This window comes from Budorcas taxicolor, chromosome 5 (assembly GCF_023091745.1).
Source record: "Budorcas taxicolor isolate Tak-1 chromosome 5, Takin1.1, whole genome shotgun sequence".
Taxonomy (NCBI): domain Eukaryota; kingdom Metazoa; phylum Chordata; class Mammalia; order Artiodactyla; family Bovidae; genus Budorcas; species Budorcas taxicolor.
Window position 1 is genome coordinate 540971 of NC_068914.1, and position 12474 is coordinate 553444.

General features: G+C 43.3%; 1 pseudogene; it reads right to left on the reverse strand.

Moving 5' to 3' along the window:
• Window positions 1-10993: 10993 nt before the first annotated feature.
• Window positions 10994-11455, reverse strand: LOC128047436 (60S ribosomal protein L18a-like; annotated as a pseudogene).
• Between the last annotated feature and the right edge of the window lie 1019 nt (window positions 11456-12474).

A 12474-nucleotide genomic window follows, 5' to 3' on the forward strand; every position in this document is an offset into this window, starting at 1 on the left:
TAGACAGCATATTGAAAAGCAGAGACATTACTTTGCCGACTAAGGTCCATCTAGTCAAGGCTATGGTTTTTCCTGTGGTCATGTATGGATGTGAGAGTTGGACTGTGAAGAAGGCTGAGCGCCGAAGAATGGATGCTTTTGAACTGTGGTGTTGGAGAAGACTCTTGAGAGTCCCTTGGACTGCAAGGAGATCCAACCAGTCCATTCTGAAGGAGATCAGCCCTGGGATGTCTTTGGAAGGACTGATGCTAAAGCTGAAACTCCAGTACTTTGGCCACCTAATGGGAAGAGTTGACTCACTGGAAAAGACCCTGATGCTGGGAGGGATTGGGGGCAGGAGGAGAAGGGAAAGACAGAGGATGAGATGGCTGGATGGCATCACCAACTCGATGGACATGGGTTTGGGTGAACTCTGAGAGTTGGTGATGGACAGGGAGGCCTGGTGTGATGCAGTTCATGGGGTCACAAAGAGTCGGACACGACTGAGCGACTGAACTGAACTGAACTGAACTGAACTTCCTGACTGCACCGGGCTTTACACTGCAGAATCACTGAAAAGGTTTGGAACGCACTGTCTGTCTTTATGAACTGAAGTTTATTGACTTTCCAAGCAGAATCATTCCATCCCGAAGGAATTCTTTTAAAAAGCAACGGCATGTGTTAGGATCAAGCGGATCCAGTGGGACTTGCTTGCTCACCTTTCTGTGGACTTCGTCACGCGGATGTGACATCCAGAGCGCGGGTGGGGTCCGGCCTGGCGGAGACGGCTGGGGAGGTGGATTCCTCCTGATGCCGCCGCTTGAGGGTGCTGATTAAACAGACTCGCAGGTCAGGGGGAAATGCGTTTGTAGTGGTCCACAGCTCCCAGTTAGACTTGGGCATGAAAGAAATGTAAGTATTTTCCATAATTCCAATCTAATTTCTTTCCATTTTATGCCTAGTTAGTGATGGTTCAGCCATTTTACATTTAAAATTTGCTGGTGTTTTAGATGTAAAACACCCTCGCCTCACCCTTGAGTTGACTACAGCTGGGAGGAACAGGCCTGGCTACCGCTGCACACGTGGTAGCCTGGGGGCGGCTGCGAGGAAAGTGCTGATGGGTGAGCAGGTGGGGGCTCCTCCCTTCCTGTATGGATCAGAATGGATTGAACACTGGCCTGTGCTTTCTGAGCCACAGGTGTTATGCGGAATGCCCTGTGCGCAAATAAGGCGGTCTTCACAACATGTCTTCCCAGAGAAACCTCATATTCCTAGATAGAAGCTTCAACATGGAAGTTTAGTCAGGAGATGAGGAGATGAAAACTAGTTGTTAAAGCTGATCAAGGGCCTTGACACTCATGGTGGACATGGAATTGGGTGAGCCACAACACTCAGCCCTCCCCACGCAGCATTTCCCTCCTGAGGCCCTGGAGAACGCTCACGCTACATCCCCCACACCAGCCTTTGCCCACAAAGGACCCATTGTCTCTGCACTGAGTGCTGGTGCTGAACTGCCCTGTGCAGCTGTCATAACACTGGAATCTGCTGGCTCTTCCTTGGACAGTTGAGTAACCAGATCTGGGTCTGATGTTTGCAGTTTCTGCTTGACCCCTACCCCTGGCCTGACAAGGGGCTCTCTGCATCCCAGGTCCCGTGAATTCCAGCTGACATGCACCTTAGGCTTCCCAAGCCTTCACTGTGCCCACACCTGTTTTGCTGTGGGAACTTTGACCTGGTTCACAACCTGCCTGGGAGTGCTGCAAATGTCCAGAGACTTGGGGGCAGGGAGAAATAAATTGCCCCCTGTTTCTTCTTTCCCTGCTTCCCTGGAGTAAATGGCAAAGGTTTTGGTTTTAAATTTGGAATGGTGGACCCTATAGTCTTTGAAAATATCTTATTATCTGACCCTTTTCCCTTTTCATTTTGACACCTGGGATTTGTTGCTAAGTCCTGAAAGCCTGGAGCCATGTTATCGACTACCTTCTAGTGTTTCGTGCTTTTCCTATTACACTTTACATGAGCAGAACCAGCTCTTTTCCTTTCACCTCCTGTTCTCACTCCAGCCTTTGGGTCAGGGGATCGCACATTCTAATAGTAATGCTGTGCAAAAGGTGTTCATTGCACTGTCACATAACTTCTATGACACAGCCACATTTTGTTGCTGTGGAACAAAAAAGGAACAGAAAAACCAAGGCAGGAGGAGGCTGAGTGTTGACCCAAGGTCAGTGAAAAAGGTAAGCTTCAAGTTCTTCTGGCTCTCTGCACCAAGTCTTTTCAGAATTAATAGAACCTCAGTGCTGTGTGGACTGGCTGTGGCTTAGAAGGACTGTCATGCAATATGCTCGAGTCGGCATCAGTCGAGGCTGATGGCTCTTCCTCTCTCTGTCTCTCCAGGGTCTCTGGAGGCAAGTTGATAGGATTCCCATTTACCTGAGAAGGGCCTTCTGTAGAAGACCTTCATCGTAGGTGAATCCTTCAGACACTGAACGAGAACAGCAATGAGATCTCTTCTTTCCTTCCTCCCTTTCTAGAAAGGAAAGGAAGCTGTGGAACAGAGATCTTTTTGTCATTTGTGTGACATCTTCTGGGACTCCTGTGAGTTAGTTGCTTCCCCTTATATATTTCCCAATCCCAGGGCCACTGCTTAAATTGAGCAAATGAGCATTGCAAAACTTGAAATGACTGCTGTTCTAATTCATGATCTGGGTGGGTCTGTTTATTACTATAATGATTTTCCAGCAGATGGCAGGAAAGTGTCATGAAGAGCAGGCGCCTTGTTCTCATTTGTGTGGCATCTCTGAATTATCACTGGATGTACCCTTGTTACATCTGAGCTGGTGCCATAGCAGAAAGATGGCCACCATGAGCAAGACCTGCACCTTGGTGCCCAGCTGAGGGAGCAGGGTGCCAGGGCCTCCCTTCCACCACAGCCAGATGGGGCCAGGGCAGTGAGGTCTGGTCCTCAGGATTGTCTTGGTGGCCACAAAGGCTCTTCAAGGCACATGATTTAGTCCAGAGTTTCTAAAACTATGGCTGATGAGCCAGTCCAGCCACTGTTTGTTTTTGTTTGGCCAGAAAGACAAGGATGGTTTTTATATTTTTTAATGGTTGGAAGAAAAATCAAAAGAAAATGGTATTTTGAGACATGAGAAAGCTATATAAATTCAAATTTTTGTATCCACGAATGAAGCTTTGTTGGCACACAGCCATGCTCATTTGTTTACATATGGACTCTAGCTGCTTCTGACCCACAACAGCAGTGCTGAGGAGTCGCGACAGATGCCACAGAACCTCAACTATTTCTCTCTGGCCCTTTACAGAAAAGTGTTGCCAACCCCTGGATTAGTCCTATGGGACTTGCATTGGCTCCAAGTTATCACTGTATTTTTGGGTGTGCATACCTAAGCAGACAGTGAGCCAGGGCCAGAATAGGGCAGGAGACCCAGAGGTTGCTGATGCATGGTGGGTTCTGGAGAACCTTGGGAGTTGGAGGTTATGGGTCCTATTCCAGGCCATAAATACCCTATCCAGAGGGAGCAATGTTTTTGGGGAAAGTGATTTCTCCTTAGCCCGAGGCCTGCCTGCAGTTGCTATAGCGTTAGTTGCAAAGATGGGTTTTTGTTTCAGTATCCCTGTCTGGCCATACACCAGCCATGACTCCTGGACCCAGCAGAAGACATCCAGCCTTTCAAACTCCTTTGGTGACAGATTTGAGCATCTGCTGGTGTCTTGTGCATGCTAAGTTGCTTCAGTCATCTTTGACTATTTGTGACCCCGTGGACAGTAGACCGCCAGGCTCCTCTGACCATGGAATTTTCCAGGCAAGAATACTGGAGCAGATTGCCATTTCCTTCTCCAGGGGGTCTTCTCGACCCAGGGATGTCTCCTGCATTGGCAGGCAGGTTCTTTACCTCTAGCGCCACTGTGTCTTAACCCTGCATGAACTCTCAGGTGATTTCCAACAAAGTGTAAGGGAGAGCCTCCATGACCTTCTGGGTAATCAGGTGGAGGTGGATGTACACAAGAGGTAGCCATACTCTGAAAACCTAAACTGGAAGCCCTTGGGTTCTCTATAGAAACATCTTCAACAGATCAATTCAGTGAAAGTAATTTCCGCAACCCAGCAGTTGACTTCCTGGGCCACATTCTGTTTGAAATAGATATGCTTATAGGATCAAAGATGCACCATCTGTCATGAAGCCTGGTTGTCTTCACTTTCAAAAGATATCCAAATTTCTGTTTTGCAACATAAAAAGAGTTTGGGAACAGATGATAGTGATGGTTGCACGATGATATGAATGTTTTTAATGCCACTGAACTGTACACTTAAAAGGTTAAGATGGTAAATTTTATATGTATTTTACCACAATAAAAAAATGTAAAATGGAAGTCCTAAATCCAACCACTTACCTCCTCCTCTGCTGCCACTTAGTACAAGACACTGCTACTTCATTCCTAAGGATTATTCTAAGAGCTTCTAAATAGATTCCCCTCCTTCACCCTTGCTGCATTATAGCCGCCTCTCAATGGAGCAACTGGAATGATCCTTTTAAAATGTCAGAGCACTCAAGGACCTCTTACGTTCAAAATCTGCAATTTCTCTCAGCTCCCTGAGAACAGAGGCTAAAGTCCATTCTGCATCCTGACGTCCTTCCACAGTCTGGCTCCTGCATCTCTGTGACCCTCTGACCCTCCCTCATTCCAGTCTCTGCCCCATGAACTCCTTGCTATTCCTCTGGGACACGAGGCACGTATCCATAAAGCAGGTTCATGCTTCAGGGTAACTCTTGCTGGAGTATTCCTCCCCAGATGTTCTCCTTCGAGCTTTTGCCTAGATATTGTTTTCTCCATGAGGTCCATTTGGCTCTCCTTAATACTTAACCTTTCTCCCCACTCCCTTTGTGCTGCTTTATTTCGTATACTATAGTGCTTACTTATCCCTTCTGGCATCCTATATGATTTGCCTATTTGTTATCTATTGCTTATTCTTACTAGAATGTAAACTGCATGAGGTTAGGCATTTTTTTTTTGCATTGGCTTAGAATAATATCTGGAACATTGAAGGTGCTAAACACATAGTTTTTTCAAATATAAATTTATTTATTTTAATTGGAGGCAAATTACTTTACAATATTGTATTGGTTTTGCATACATCAACATGAATCCACCATTGGTGTACACGTGTTGCCCATCCTGAACCCCCTTCCCACCTCCCTCCCCATCCCATCCCTCTGGGTCATCCCAGTGCACCAGCCCCGAGCATCCTGTATCATGCATCAAACCTGGACTGGTGATTTGTTTCACATATGATATTATACATGTTTCAATACCATTCTCCCAAATCATCCCACTCTCACACTCTCCCACAGAGTCCAAAAGACTGTTCTTTACATCTGTGTCTCTTTTGCTGTCTCGCATACAGGGTTATCATTACCATCTTTCTAAATTCCATATATATGCATTAGTATACTGTATTGGTGTTTTTCTTTCTGGCTTACTTCACTCTGTATAATAGGCTCCAGTTTCATCCACCTCATTAGAACTGATTCAAATGTGTTCTTTTTAATGGCTGAGGAATACTCCATTGTGTACATGTACCACAGCTCTCTTACCCATTCATCTGCTGATGGACATCTAGGTTGCTTCCATGTCCTGGCTATTATAAACAGTGCTGTGATGAACATTGGGGTACACGTGTCTCTTTCAATTCTGGTGTCCTTGGTGTGTATGCCCAGCAGTGGGATTGCTGGGTCATACGGCACTTCTATTTCCAGTTTTTGAAGGAATCTCCACACTGTTCTCCATAGTGGCTGTACTAGTTTGCATTCCCACCAACAGTGTAAGAGGGTTCCCTTTTCTCCACACCCTCTCCAGCATTTAATGCTTGTAGACTTTTGGATCACAGCCATTCTGACTGGCGTGAAATGGTACCTCATTGTGGTTTTGATTTGCATTTCTCTGATAATGAGTGATATTGAGCATCTTTTCGTGTGTTTGTTAGCCATCTGTATGTCTTCTTTGGAGAAATGTCTGTTTACTTCTTTGGCCCATTTTTTGATTGGGTCATTTATTTTCCTGGAATTGAGCTGCAGGAGTTGCTTGTGTATTTTGAGATTAATTCTTTGTCAGTTGCTTCATTTGCTATTATTTTCTCCCATTCTGAAGGCTGTCTTTTCACCTTGCTTATAGTTTCCTTTGTTGTGCAGAAGCTTTTAAGTTTAATTAGGTCCCATTTGTTTATTTTTGCTTTTATTTCCAATATTCTGGGAGGTGAGTCATAGAGGATCCTGCTGTGATTTATGTTGGAGAGTGTTTTGCCTATGTTCTCCTCTAGGAGTTTTATAGTTTCTGGTCTTACATTTAGATCTTTAATCCATTTTGAGTTAATTTTTGTGTATGGTATTAGAGAGTGTTCTAGTTTCATTCTTTTACAAGTGGTTGACCAATTTTCCCAGCACCACTTGTTAAAGAGATTGTCTTTTCTCCATTGTATATTCTTGCCTCCTTTGTCAAAGATAAGGTGTCCATAGGTGCATAGATTTATCTCTGGGCTTTCTGTTTTGTTCCATTGGTCTATATTTCTGTCTTTGTGCCAGTACCATACTGTCTTGATGACTGTGGCTTTGTAGCAGAGCCTGAAGTCAGGCGGGTTGATTCCTCCATTTCCATTCTTCTTTCTCAAGATTGCTTTGGCTATTTGAGGTTTTTTGTATTTCCATACAAATTGTGAAATTATTTGTTCTAGCTCTGTGAAAAGTACCATTGGTAGCTTGATAGGGATTGCATTGAATCTATAGATTCCTTTGGGTAGTATACTCATTTTCACTATATTGATTCTTCTGGTCCATGAACACGGTACATTTCTCCATCTATTAGTGTTCTCTTTGATTTCTTTCACCAGTGTTTTATAGTTTTCTATATATAGGTCTTTTGTTTCTTTAGGTAGCTGTATTCCTAAGTATATTATTCTTTTTGTTGCAATGGTGAAAGTTTTTTTTTAAAAAAAACTGTTTATTTTGTATTGGGCTATAGCTGATTACCAGTGTTGTGATGGTTTCAGGTAAACAGCACAAGGACTCAGCCATACATATACATGTATCTGTTCTCCCCCAAACTCCCCTCCCATCCAGGCTGCCACATCACATTGAACAGAGTTCCATGTACTATATAGCAGGTCCTTGTTGGTTATCCATTTTAGATGTAGCAGTGAAAACACATAGTTTTTGACTGATAAAGTAAATGAATTCTAAGAAGCAAGCCTTCTCAAGTCCTGAAGCTTGTATTTGAATTATAGGGACCTCCTCCACTAACAAATTAGCTGGAAAAGTTTGGGTTTTGTCTTAATGGGGCTCCTAGTCAGGACCCATGAGGCAGCTTCTTTAAGTGAGGTAGATGCACTTATTCTCCTTGTTAAACAGAAGAGGAAACCAAGGCAGCCCTAAGACTTGAACCTGAGGTGTTGGCCGGAGACTCTGCTTTTTGAGGCTACACTGTACGACCTTTCCTGCAGCGTGCTGGCATTTGGACTTGTCTTCTCTCCAGTCAAGGTCGCTTCTTGACTCTGCCCTATTTGACTCTTTCCTTCGTTGAATCCTTCCTGTATCCCCACTTTTCTGGGATGGAGTACAGATAATTTTCTACTTCACAGGCAGGGATACTGAGTTTTCAGTACTGTGATTCTAATCACAATGTTAGTAGGTGACAGAACTGACCCTGGAACCCAGCAATTTCAGCTGAATACACATGCTGTGTGGCCTTGTGTTCTGCTCTTCATTCTTGCCAATAAATTGGATAAAGGTATGGAGAGGATCCCAATTAGATCAACAGTAATAATAATTGGGGTGGAGGGTGGGACGTGAGTGGGGAGAGCTCCCTGGAAGGTGGCTGGGATCAAGAAAGGATACAGAATCATGGGGGACAGTGAAAGGAGCAGTGTGTTTTCAGCTTTGAGAGAATTCAAGGGGAGGGTGGGACATATGAAAACTCTCTTTCAATATTTGGGTGTCTGTGTGGAGGTCTTAGATGGCAGGAGATTCTGGAGAGATGCTATTTTAGGGTGAGGGACAAAAGCCTCTGAACTTGAGTTTTCCTATGAGTATAATGAGGGCCCACTAAGGCCCATTTTGCAGAGTTGTGTTAGAAAGTCATTCTGAAAGGCAGCCAGCAGAACTCCTCACACCCTGTGAATGCCTTCTATCATGAGTGTGGTTGTGCGGCAATTGTGATAAAGACAACAATCTACAAGTCTGGAAAACAAGTTTGGCAACTTAGTGGGACTGGCTTCAAGGATTCGGTTAGAGGCCATGGTGTGTTCTGTCACCCTGCTCTTGCCTGGTTTATTTCACTGAAGCCAGCTTAGTTTTCTTAGAGCACAGGGAGCTATATCCATATTTGTGTGTCTATGCATGTGCACTCAGCCATGTCTGTAGTCCACCAGGCTCCTCTGTCTGTGGAATCTTTCAAGCACGAATACTGGAGCAGATTGTCATTTCCTACTCCAAGGGATCTTCCTGACCCAGGGATCGAACGTAGGTGTCCTGCATTTCAGGTGAATGCTTTACTGACCGAGCTACTAGGGAAACCCCAATATTTTGTAATGATGAATAACAAAAGAATATGAAAAAGAATATCTATCTACTGAATCACCATGCTGTACACCTGAAACGGATATGACATTGGAAATCAGTTATACTTAAATTTAAAAATGGATTAAAAAAGCAATTTAGTTTGGGTTGCCAACCACAACATCTGTGAAATTTTGGACAATTTCATTTATCTTGAGACATAGAGTGGATGTAATATTATATTCCGTATGGCAGAGGATGTAGCTAGGATGATTGGAACAGAAATATTTGTTGTGCATTTGGATGGTCACATATGACACTAAACATTCTATTGCTTGTTCCTTTCCAAAAACATGTGGAAAAATGAACAAAAAATAACCATGGCATTACAGCATGACAGGGTCGGGGAATTTTCGGAATGGAAAGGACATTAGAAATGGGGTTAGGGTGAAACTCAATGTCTAGAAGAAGGAGTCAGAAGTCTCGCCAGAGGCCCTTTCTGGTGGTGTGCAGCAGTCTCCCATCCTGCTAAAGCATCACATTTGGCAAGCACTCCTGGAAAACTAGCAAAGGTTTCAGCCTTTCTATTAAATTCCATGATGCTGTCGCTCTTGCCAACCTGATGTTAATTTGCCTCCCATTACTGTACCTTCAGTGGTTTCCCATTTCCTTCAGGATGGACTCCAAAGGAATTCACAATCTGGCACCAATATACCTAACACTGTTACTTCCCTCAACGTGTCCGGTCTTGGCCTGAGTGTGAGCTCAGATTTCTGTGATGAGGCCACAGGGCTCTGGGGCTCCAGAGACAAGGGGCCAGGTGTATCAGCAGAGGCATTGTCTTATCTTACTTGCTCTGGGGTTCTACTCTTACCTCTTTTCACACTTCAGTGCAGTGGAGGGAAAGTCAATGTTATTAAACCCCCATGAAACTCCGTGAATCCAGGCAAGATTAGAGAAGCTTGTATGTAGCAGGCATTCACTAAATAGCAAACTCCACAATGGATGGTCTTTTGTAATGTAGGAGAGGCCTAGTCTGTGCTGGTCTATTTGATCTTCACATGAGAATCCCTCCTGTAGCTAAAACAAGTACTTCCATATCACCTGCCTGCCAGTCCAAGCATGCCTACCCCTACTGCCTCTCCTATGACAATACTGTCCTCCTTCCTTAAGTTCAGGCTGGCACAATGTGTGCTTAAGGTGATTCTTTTCACCAACCCCTTTTGTATTATTTTTGTCACGAGGAGGCTTGATTCCAACAGAGGAAAGAAATGCAAAACAATTCATTTCAGAGTCAGATAGGTGTAGTCAGATAGGTGTAGACTGAAATTTCACATTCAGTAGAAATTTAATGTGAGCTATAAACACAATTAAAACATTTCTTCTGTCAACTAAAAAGGTAGTCACAACCTGAAAGTAGAGAATTATTTTATTTGGTGGGAATGTTAAGACTCCAAGCTCTGGAAATAGCATTTCAGATAGCCCTGGGAGACTGCTCTGAGAAGGCAGAAGGCAGTATCAGGCTATACACAGGTTTGCAACAGAAGAGGCAGGCAGTCTGAACATCATAGATTTGTGTAAGGAAAATCAGGTATCAAGTTAAGGAGTTTAGCACTCTTCTATGTATGGGGAAATGCAAGAGTCTGGGATTATCAAAGTCATTTCTTTCATATACATCTCAGCTGGGGCCAGTGTCCTGTCTTTTTGATTTCTCACATCCCCCCAACCGCCAGCTCCTCAGCAGTCACTGTGAGGGTTGGTGGCAACTGCTGGATCGCAGGCATTGTGTTCTCCTTTGGGAGTCCTCATTCACATTTGGAGGCCTGGGATCAACTGATGACTGTTATATCCTTGTTTATTGATATGGTAGGAGATATTCTATTTCACAATAGTAATTGTTAAAATTAATTAAAAATATATTTTATTTAACTCAATATATACAAAATACTGATTCAACACACAACATTAAAAATGATCAGAAATATTTTCTTTTCTTTTTTTCTGTTTTGAGTTTTAGAAATTTGGTGTGTCTTTTTATACTCTGAGCACATCTCAGTTCAGACTTCCTTCACTTTTGGTGCTCAGCAGCTGCTTGTAATAGTGGCCACTGAGTTGACACAGCAGGTCTGCAGTCTTATGGCTGACCACTGTTAGTTAGGGCCACATGGATCTGAGCATGAATTCTGACTTTGCCCATGAGAGGCTGTCCAGACTTACAAAGCCTCCTTCACTTTTAGGAGCCTCAATTTTCTCACCTATAAAATGGTCATATTAGTTATTGCCTCATAGGGCTGTCCTGAAGATAAAAATGGGACAATACATGTTCTGGCACAGAGTAAAGGTTAAATAAGTGTTGATTGCTGATACCATTCCAGCTGGATTTTATTTTATTTTTCAGTTTTCCCAGTGAGTTTTATTTGGACCGACCTAGGGACAGAGAAGGGCTGCACCTAAGAGAAGGTTAGCTTCTTGGGGGTGAAGCCTGGCTTGTGCTGCTGATGGAGGGCAGGGGTGAGGCAGCAGGAACTTGATCTGGCAGCCATGGAACTGCTGGTCTGTGGCACTTGCTGGCTGCGACCTCCTCCACCTTCATGATCTGGATTGAGTGGGCCTGGGCATGGTGCCCTGTGTGCAGGGGGTCCGGTTCCAGCTGTGATCAGGTCATAGTGCAGCCAGATGCCAAAGTTCTTCACCGGCAGTGGCAATTTCCCTGTCCGCAGTAGACCATTTCCCCTGAGGACCTCATCTTCCTCAGCTGAGACACAAAGTACCAGAAGGTGGGCTTGGCAACATCGTGCTCAGGCACATAAATTTTCATGCACCCGCGATAGAAAAGTGGCCTGTGGAGTCTGGGAGTCAGGCAGGCATGGCCCCGCCATCTTGTACTCTTGAATTGTGCCTGAGGCTTTCATGGCACTCTGTCCGTGCTCACTGCCACCCCTGAAAAGGTCTAGCTAGATTTTAAGTTTGAGTGTTTATATGTGAGACAGTGGTGTCACATTTTCTTGTATCAACTTCATTCCATAATACCTGTGGATGATGAAGACAAGTTAACTTGCTTTGAGCTCTTTAGTTGGTGGACATTCTTTTTTTTTTTTTTTATTGTTTTTTATTTTTTTTAATTTTAAAATCTTTAATTCTTACATGTGAGTACACATCTGTGAAGTTGGTTTTAAAATTTTGTTTCTCTTGAACATTTTACTATGAAAATATTCAAATAGAAAAGTTGAAAGAATTCTACAGTGAACACCTGAATATGCAACTATCAAGAGTCTACAGTGAACAGTTTGTTTTACTTGCTTCATTAAATACCTATCCATCTTTCTGCTATCCATCTATATATCCATCTTATTTAACTTCTTTGCATTTTTATAGTTATTGGGTCTGTTGTTCATATTATAAAAGTTAAAAAACCTGCTAAGATGCATTACTTATGAGTGTTTTTGCATATCTTTCAGGAAATTGCCAGGATAGTGAAAACAAATATGTAAGAAGTCAAATAATTTGAATAATTCACTTAATATAATTGATGTGCTCTAATAGTTAATAAACAAGATATTCTTTTTCAATACCATGTTCTTTATTTATCAAGACATTTTGTTGTTGGTAAGATGTTACTGTACAAACGTTTGATATGGCCCATTTGTTTATTTTTCCTTGTGTTTCCCTTGCCTGAGGAGATACGTCAAAAAAAAAAAAAAAAAAAATTGCTAAGACGTGCCAAAGAGTGTATTACCCATGTTTTCTTCTAGAAGTTCTATGGTCTCAGACCTTGCGCTTAGCAAGTCTCTAGTTCATTCCGAGCTTGTCTTCACAGATGGGGTGGGAGAGTAGTCCGCTTTGGTTCTTTTGCATGTGCTGTCCGGTTTTCCCAATACCACTTCTTGAAGAGACTGTCTTTTCCCCATTGTATATTCTTTCTCTTTTGTCA